The sequence below is a fragment of the Triticum urartu genome, chromosome 1A, assembly GCF_056163025.1.
Source record: "Triticum urartu cultivar PI428250 chromosome 1A, HENAU_Tu73, whole genome shotgun sequence".
NCBI lineage: Eukaryota > Viridiplantae > Streptophyta > Magnoliopsida > Poales > Poaceae > Triticum > Triticum urartu.
The window spans coordinates 329,072,348-329,080,048 of NC_141873.1; positions in this window are offsets into that span (position 1 = coordinate 329,072,348).

Here is a 7,701-nt window from a genome sequence, read left to right on the forward strand (position 1 = left end):
CAGGCGGTCTACCGGTAGTAAACCAAGGCCGCTTGGAAAGTCTCGGTCCAATCCGGAAATGTTTAATCCCCACACACGAAAGAAAGCTAGAAATGACCACCGGAGGAGAACGAAGCGCCGGAATGCAAAACGGACAACGGGGAAAATGCTCGAATGCATGAGATGAACACGTATGCAAATGCAATGCACATGATGACATGATATGAGATGCATGAAAACAAAAACAACACACGGAGACAAAGACCCGAACCCGAGAAATAAATATAACTTAACGCCGGAAACGGCAAGAGTTGGAGTACAAATTGGGAAAGTTATATCCGGGGTGTTACACCTTTGCTCTTCAGGAAGTATTTGAGTGTGTCATACCAAGCCCGAGGGGCTTGTTTGAGGCCATACAGTGGCTTGTTGAGTTTGTATACCATGTCAGGATGTTTTGGATCTTCAAAGCCAGGCGGTTGTGCAACATACACTTCTTCAATCTTGCCATTGAGAAAGGCGCTCTTCACATCCATTTGATATAGAAGTATGTTATGATGATTTGCATAGGCCAGCAGTATGCGTATGGCTTCAAATCTAGCCACAGGAGCAAATGTTTCATCAAGTCAATGCCTTCCACTTGAGTATATCTTTGACCAACGAGACGAGCTTTGTTTCTGACAACTTGACCATGCTCATCTTGCTTGTTGCGGTATATCCATTTGGTGCCTATTATGTTGTGCTTCCGAGGATCAGGACGCTTAACCAGTTCCCATACATTATTCAACTCAAACTATTGAAGCTCTTCTTGCATAGCTTGAATCCATTCAGGTTCCATGAAGGCTTCTTCAACTTTCTTGGGTTCTGTTATTGAGACGAATGCGAAGTGCCCACAGAAATTTGCCAGCTGAGTTGCTCTTGAATGAGTGAGAAGACCAGGTGCATTGATGCTATCAATTATTCTCTCAATCTGCACTTCATTGGCAACACGAGGATGTACAGGGCGAAGATTTTGCTCTTGCTGATCATTGTCATTGTTAGTGGGATTGTCTTCAGGCTGAGCATTGTCTTCAGCTTGATCAGGTGCGGAGATGATATGTTCCTCTTCAGGTTGAGCTTCAGAGGGTATGATTTCTCCAGTTCCCATTAGCTTGATTGATTCGCTGGATGGAACTTCATCTAGCACATTTGGCAGGTGCTCTCTTTGTGAACCGTTAGTCTCATCAAACCGCACATCCACTGTTTCAACCACTTTATAATGAAAGAGATTGAAGACTTTGTAGGAGTGCGAATCCTTTTCATATCCAAGCATAAAACCCTCATGTGCTTTCGGTGCAAATTTTGAAGTGTGATGTGGATCCTTGATCCAGCACCTGGCGCCAAATACTCTGAAGTAACTGACATTTGGCTTCTTGCCAGTAAGGAGCTCATAAGATGTCTTGTTCAGAAGCTTGTGAAGATAAACACGATTGATTGTATGGCATGCAGTATCAATGGCTTCAGGCCAGAATTTTCTTGGAGTCTTGTATTCATCTAGCATCGTTCGGGCCATCTCAATGAGTGTTCTGTTCTTGCATTCAACGACGCCATTCTGTTGTGGCGTTTATGGAGCTGAGAATTCATGTGTGATGCCCAAAGTATCAAGACATGTATCAAGGCCAGTGTTCTTGAATTCAGTGCCATTATCACTTCTGATGTGCTTTATCTTGGCGCCATAGTTGTTCATTGCTCGATTGGCGAAGCGTTTGAAGACATCCTGCAGTTCAGTTTTGTAGAGGATTATGTGCACCCAAGTATATCTAGAATAATCATCAACAATGACAAAGCCATAGAGACAAGCAGTAGTAGTAAGAGTTGAGTAATGAGTAGGACCGAAAAGATCCATGTGGAGCAGTTCAAAGGGTTGAGTAGTTGTCATGATTGTCTTCGAAGGATGTTTGGCCCTCGTCATCTTTCCTGCTTCACAGGCACCGCATAAATGATCTTTCTTGAACTTGACGCCCTCGATGCCTATGACATGCTTCTTCTTTGCAAGGGTGTGGAGGTTCCTCATGCCAGCATGCCCTAGCCTTCGATGCCAGAGCCAGCATTCTGAAGCTTTTGCTAGAAGACATACGGCAAGCTATGGTCCTGCTGAGAAATCTACCACGTACAAATCATCTTTCCGATACCCTTCAAACACTAGAGACTTGTCAGATTCCATTAGAACAAGGCAGCGATATTTTCCAAACATTACGATCATGTTCAAATCGCAAAGCATTGAGACAGACATTAAGTTGAAGCCAAGGGATTCAACAAGCATGACTTTATCCATGTGTTGATCCTTTGATATTGCAATTCTACCTAAACCCAATACCTTACTTTTACCAGTGTCAGCAAATGTGATGTGACTCTTGTCAGATGGACATAAGGTTGAGTCCATAAGAAGGCTTCTTTTGCCAGTCATGTGATTGGTACACCCACTATCAATAATCCATTCTGAAGACGCTGGTGTCATACCCTACAGTGCAGTTAGGGGGATAGGCTTCACGAAGAGAATTGTGAAGCAAAAACATTTGACGAACCAATGGGTTATGAAAGCTTAGATCCATATTAGGACTAATAGGGAGAGTAGCAAGCGATTCAGGAACGAAGTACATACTAAGACCATTCGGGCATTTGATCTTGCGCCCTACAAGATGTTTAAGGTCCCCAGCAATAGCGTCAGACGATTTTGGTCTTCTCCTGGAGACCTTTCCCTGCAAAAGAGAGTTAAGCTTTCTTAGCCACCCACATCTTCAAGGGTGGCTTAGAAGCAATAAGTCTAAGTGCAGCATCTAAGAACTTTGGCTTTGGAGCCCTAGCAAACAGTCTTGCAGGTGGATAATAGTACTCATAAGAATAAGCAGAATAGTTCTTGGTCTTATGAACATGGCGGTTTGATGAACCGCGATCGTATTCATACGCCTGAGTATGGTTTCCCTGCAAAACATTTGCATTAGTGCGACTCGGGTGAGTCCTCTGTCTGTGTGAAGCCTTTGGACCGTATGAAGCCTATGGTCTGGGGTTTGTCTTCTTCACCTGTGGTGTCATGATGACATTCACAGGAAGATTCTCCAGACACCTTTTTGGTACCCAGATCTTCTTCATAGGCGGTCCATTCCTGCAGTTAGTACCAATGTACCTGGCAAACACTTCACGATTTTGCTTCTTAAACAGTTTATAGTTTGCATCAAAGGATTCATGTAACGCCCGGGTAATCAAGCTACAGTAATCCAACGATAATCATGCCACGTCACCCCGGTTACTATTGATAATCTATCGTTAGGCCAAAACCGATTCAAATTCAAAGTCAAAATCAAGCAAACAATAAAAGTTTTCAAACATCAAAACTAAAATGTTCATCATGTGGCAAATGATCCCTAACTAGATTTTGTGGTGGAACAAACCTTTTACAAAGTGTTTAAGTGCCCTAAACTAATTAAAAACAGTGGCTAAACTAATAATTTAATTGCTTTTGAAAAATAAAAATACATTATACTAATTTATTTTGGGTCCAAACTAGGTTTGGCAGTGGCCTATTTTGATGATACTAAGTTAGGTGCTAACCTGGTATTTTAAAGAAACTAAAATAATTAGGAGCTAAAAGAAAACAGAAAAGAAAAATAGAAAAAAAGAAAAGGTCAAACAAAAAAAACAGAACCCCCCCCCCCCCCCCCCGCTGGGCCAAGTGGCCCAGCTGGCCTTCGCCGTCCGAACGGGCTGGCCCAGCCGGCCGCACCTTATCCCCACCCCCCCTGAGACCTAACCCTAGCTGGCTCCCCACTCCTCCCACTCGACCCCCTCACTCCCCTCGCCATCCCTCGCGCCGCCGCACGCCCAGAGGCGAAGCGCTCGTGCCCGACACCCCCTCACACGCCTCTCCTCCTCCTTCCCCGTTCTGGATCTGGGCGGCGCGCCCGACGCCGCCGTCGATCCCCGTCGCTCCGCCGCCATTCACCATCGCCACCGCCACCGCGCTCCTCGTCCTCCTCTGGACGCCGCCGTGCCGTTGCCATCGCCCCGCGCCACCCCGAGCCCCGACGACCGCGCCCCATCCGCTGCCGCTCGAGGGCCTCCTCGACTCGCCGGCCTGCCTCCCCCTCCCCGCCGGACTGCTACCTCTCCGTCCCCGTCAACCTCCCCGAGCACCGCTGCATAGACCCCACGGCCCCGTGGTGAGGCCCCGGCATCTCCTCCTTCTCTCCTGCTCCGGCCACTTCGGCCATGGCCTCGCTCACCGATGCCCGCACGCGCGCCGGCCGCCCTGGCCGCGCCCGCGCCCCCTGCCTGCGCCCGTGCCCCACCTCGTTCGGACGCGCCCGCTCGGCTCCCTCCGCGTCCGCTCCGCCGGGCAGCCCTGCTGCTGCTGCCCCGCTGCGTGCGCCGCGCATCCGCGTCGTTCCGCCGCTGCATCGCCGTGCGGCCCCGCAACGACCCGCAGCACCACCGCGCGTGCACCACCCCGCGCGTCGCGCCTGGGCCGGCACCCCGCTGGCGCCCCGTGACGCGCCTCACGCCGACGAGCCCGCCCCGGCTCCCCTGCAGTTGCTCCGACCACCGCCTCCGTTCACCGGCGTTGCTGCTCCTCGCCCGCGGCCCCTTGCTCGCCGGCCGGCGCGTACCCGACCCTACAGTGGCCGTTGCCGCGGCCCTGGGCGTGCGCCCGTGTGGTCTGGGCAGCGCACACGCCCAGCGCCTGCTTACCCGTGCGCCCGTTAGGCCCACTGGGCATATGACATGGGGGGCCCACCCTGAGAACGTTTAAAAAAAGAGAAAAATAAATAAATAAATAAATAGGTAGTAATTAATTAATTAATTAACTAATTAATTAATTAATTTAGTTAATCAATCATGTTTAATTAATCTAATTAACTAGTTAGTTTAATTAAATAGTAATTAGATTAGTGAAACCCTAATTAGAGTAAACAGAGTATGACATGCGGGACCCACACGTCAGATTGACCCAGTCAACTCCCTGTTGACTGCTGACGTCATGCTGACGTCAGCGTGCACTGTTCTGGATAATGTTTAATTAAAATAATTAACTAAATACTAAAAATGATTTTAATCTTTTAAAATTAGTATAAAATAAACCGTAGCTTGGATGAAAAAACTTTGTACATGAAAGTTGCTCAGAACGACGAGACGAATTTGAATACGCAGCCCGTTTATCTGCCACGCATCCCTAGCATAGCGAACACGCAACTTTCCCCTTCTGTTTCACCTGTCCGAAAACGCGAAACACCGGGGATACTTTCCCGGATGTTTCCCCCCCTTCACCGGTATCACCTCATACCGCGATAGGGCACCCCTAGCACCGCTACTTGTCATGTCATGCATCGCTATGCATCTGTTTGCTTAAATATTTATTGTTTCTTCCCCCTCTTCTCTCGCTAGACACCGAGACCGACGCTGCTGCTACCCAGTACGACTACGGAGTTGACGATCCCTCTCTCTTGCCAGAGCAACCAGGCAAGCCCCCCCTTTGATCACCAGATATCGCCTACTCTTCTCTATACTGCTTGCATTAGAGTAGTGTAGCATGTTACTGCTTCCCGTTAATCCTATACTGATGCATAGCCTGTCCTTGCTACTACTGTTGTTACCTTTACCTGCAATCCTAATGCTTAGTATAGGATGCTAGTTTATCATCAGTGGCCCTACATCCTTGTCCGTCTGCCATGCTATACTATCGGGCCGTGATCACTCGGGAGTTGATCATGGGTATATACTATATACCTTATACATGATACATGTGGTGACTAAAGACGGGTCGGCTTGAGGAGCACCCGCGAGTGGATCTTTGAGGCGGAGCGACAGGGCAGGTTCCGACCACCTAGGAGAGAGGTGGGCCTGGCCCTGGTCGACGTTCGCGGATACTTAACACGCTTAACGAGATCTGGGTATTTGATCTGAGTTTGGCCATTTGGTCTATACGCACTAACCATCTACGCGGGAGTAGTTATGGGTATCCCGGCGTCGTGGTATCAGCCGAAGCCTTCGTGACGTCAGCGACTGAGTGGCGCGCGCCGGATTGGAACGTAAGCCTGCTCTTGTATTAAGGGGGCTAGTTCTGCTTCCGGCCGCGTACGCAACGTGCAGGTGTGCTAAGGGCGATGGGCCCAGACCCCTGTGCGCTTAGGTTTAGACCGGCGTGCTGACCTCTCTGTTGGTCTAGGTGGGGCTGCGACGTGTTGATCTTCCGAGGCCGGACATGACCCAGGAAAGTGTGTCCGGCCAAATGGGATCAAGCGTGTTGGGGTATGTGGTGCACCCCTGCAGGGAAGTTAATCTATTCGAATAGCCGTGATCTTCGGTAACAGGACGACTTGGAGTTGTACCTTGACCTTATGACAACTAGAACCGGATACTTAATAAAACACACCCTTCCAAGTGCCAGATACAACCGGTGGTCGCTCTCTCACAGGGCGACAAGGGGAGGATCATCGGTTAGGGTTATGCTATGCGATGTTACTTGGAGGACTTCAGTCTACTCCCTTCTACATGCTGCAAGACGGAGGCTGCCAGAAGCGTAGTCTTCGAAAGGATTAGCTATCCCCCTCTTATTCTGGCTTTCTGCAGTTCAGTCCACCGATATGGCCCTTTACACATTTACCCATGCATATGTAGTGTAGCTTCTTGCTTGCGAGTACTTTGGATGAGTACTCACGGTTGCTTTCTCCTTCTTTCCCTCTATCCCTTCTACCTGGTTGTCGCAACCAGATGTTGGAGCCCAGGAGCCAGACGCCACCATCGACAACGACCCCTACTACACCGGAGGTGCCTACTACTACGTGATGCCCGCTGACGACGACCAGGAGTAGTTAGGAGGATCCCAGGCAGGAGGCCTGCGCCTCTTTCGATCTGTATCCCAGTTTGTGCTAGCCTTCTTAAGGCAAACTTGTTTAACTTATGTCTGTACTCAGATATTGTTGCTTCCGCTGACTCGTCTATGATCGAGCTCTTGTATTCGAGCCCTCGAGGCCCCTGGCTTGTAATATGATGCTTGTATGACTTACTTTATTTGTAGAGTTGTGTTGTGATATCTTCCCGTGAGTCCCTGATCTTGATCGTACACGTTTGTGTGTATGATTAGTGTACGATTAAATCGGGGGCGTCACAAGTTGGTATCAGAGCCGACTGCCTGTAGGAATCCCCCTTCCACACTCCTTGGCCGAAGTCGAGTCTAGACATCGTATAAACTTTTACTAACTTGGCTGTGTGCCTTACGGGCCCACGTCGCCATCGGGTGGTACTAGGATCTTTTACTCCTCGACCTTTACTCTGGGACTCTGAACTCTCTTCTACTCGGGTTAAACGAATTTACTAACTCTGACACTAGGATCCCGTTACGACATTCACCCCAAAGTTGGATAAGCCCTAGTTATTCTTTAGAGTAGTATTTGAACATTATCCTCATTGTCATTTGACTCCTGTGAAAACATCTTTGTTTTCAGATGGAACCCACGAGGCAGGTCGTGCGCCACACGACGGCCATTGGTGCCTCAGGATCACCTGCTGTGTTGGCTGAGATGATGACCTATCTGGGTTATCGCTGGCACCCTGAGTACACCGTCTATGAGGAGTATCAGGACTTCAACCAGGAGCAGTACCGTGCCATCGTCCACCTCTACTCTCGGGAGTATGACTCCACTACCGTGCTGCACACTGCTCATGGTGTTGGAGTGACTATCGATATGGCGG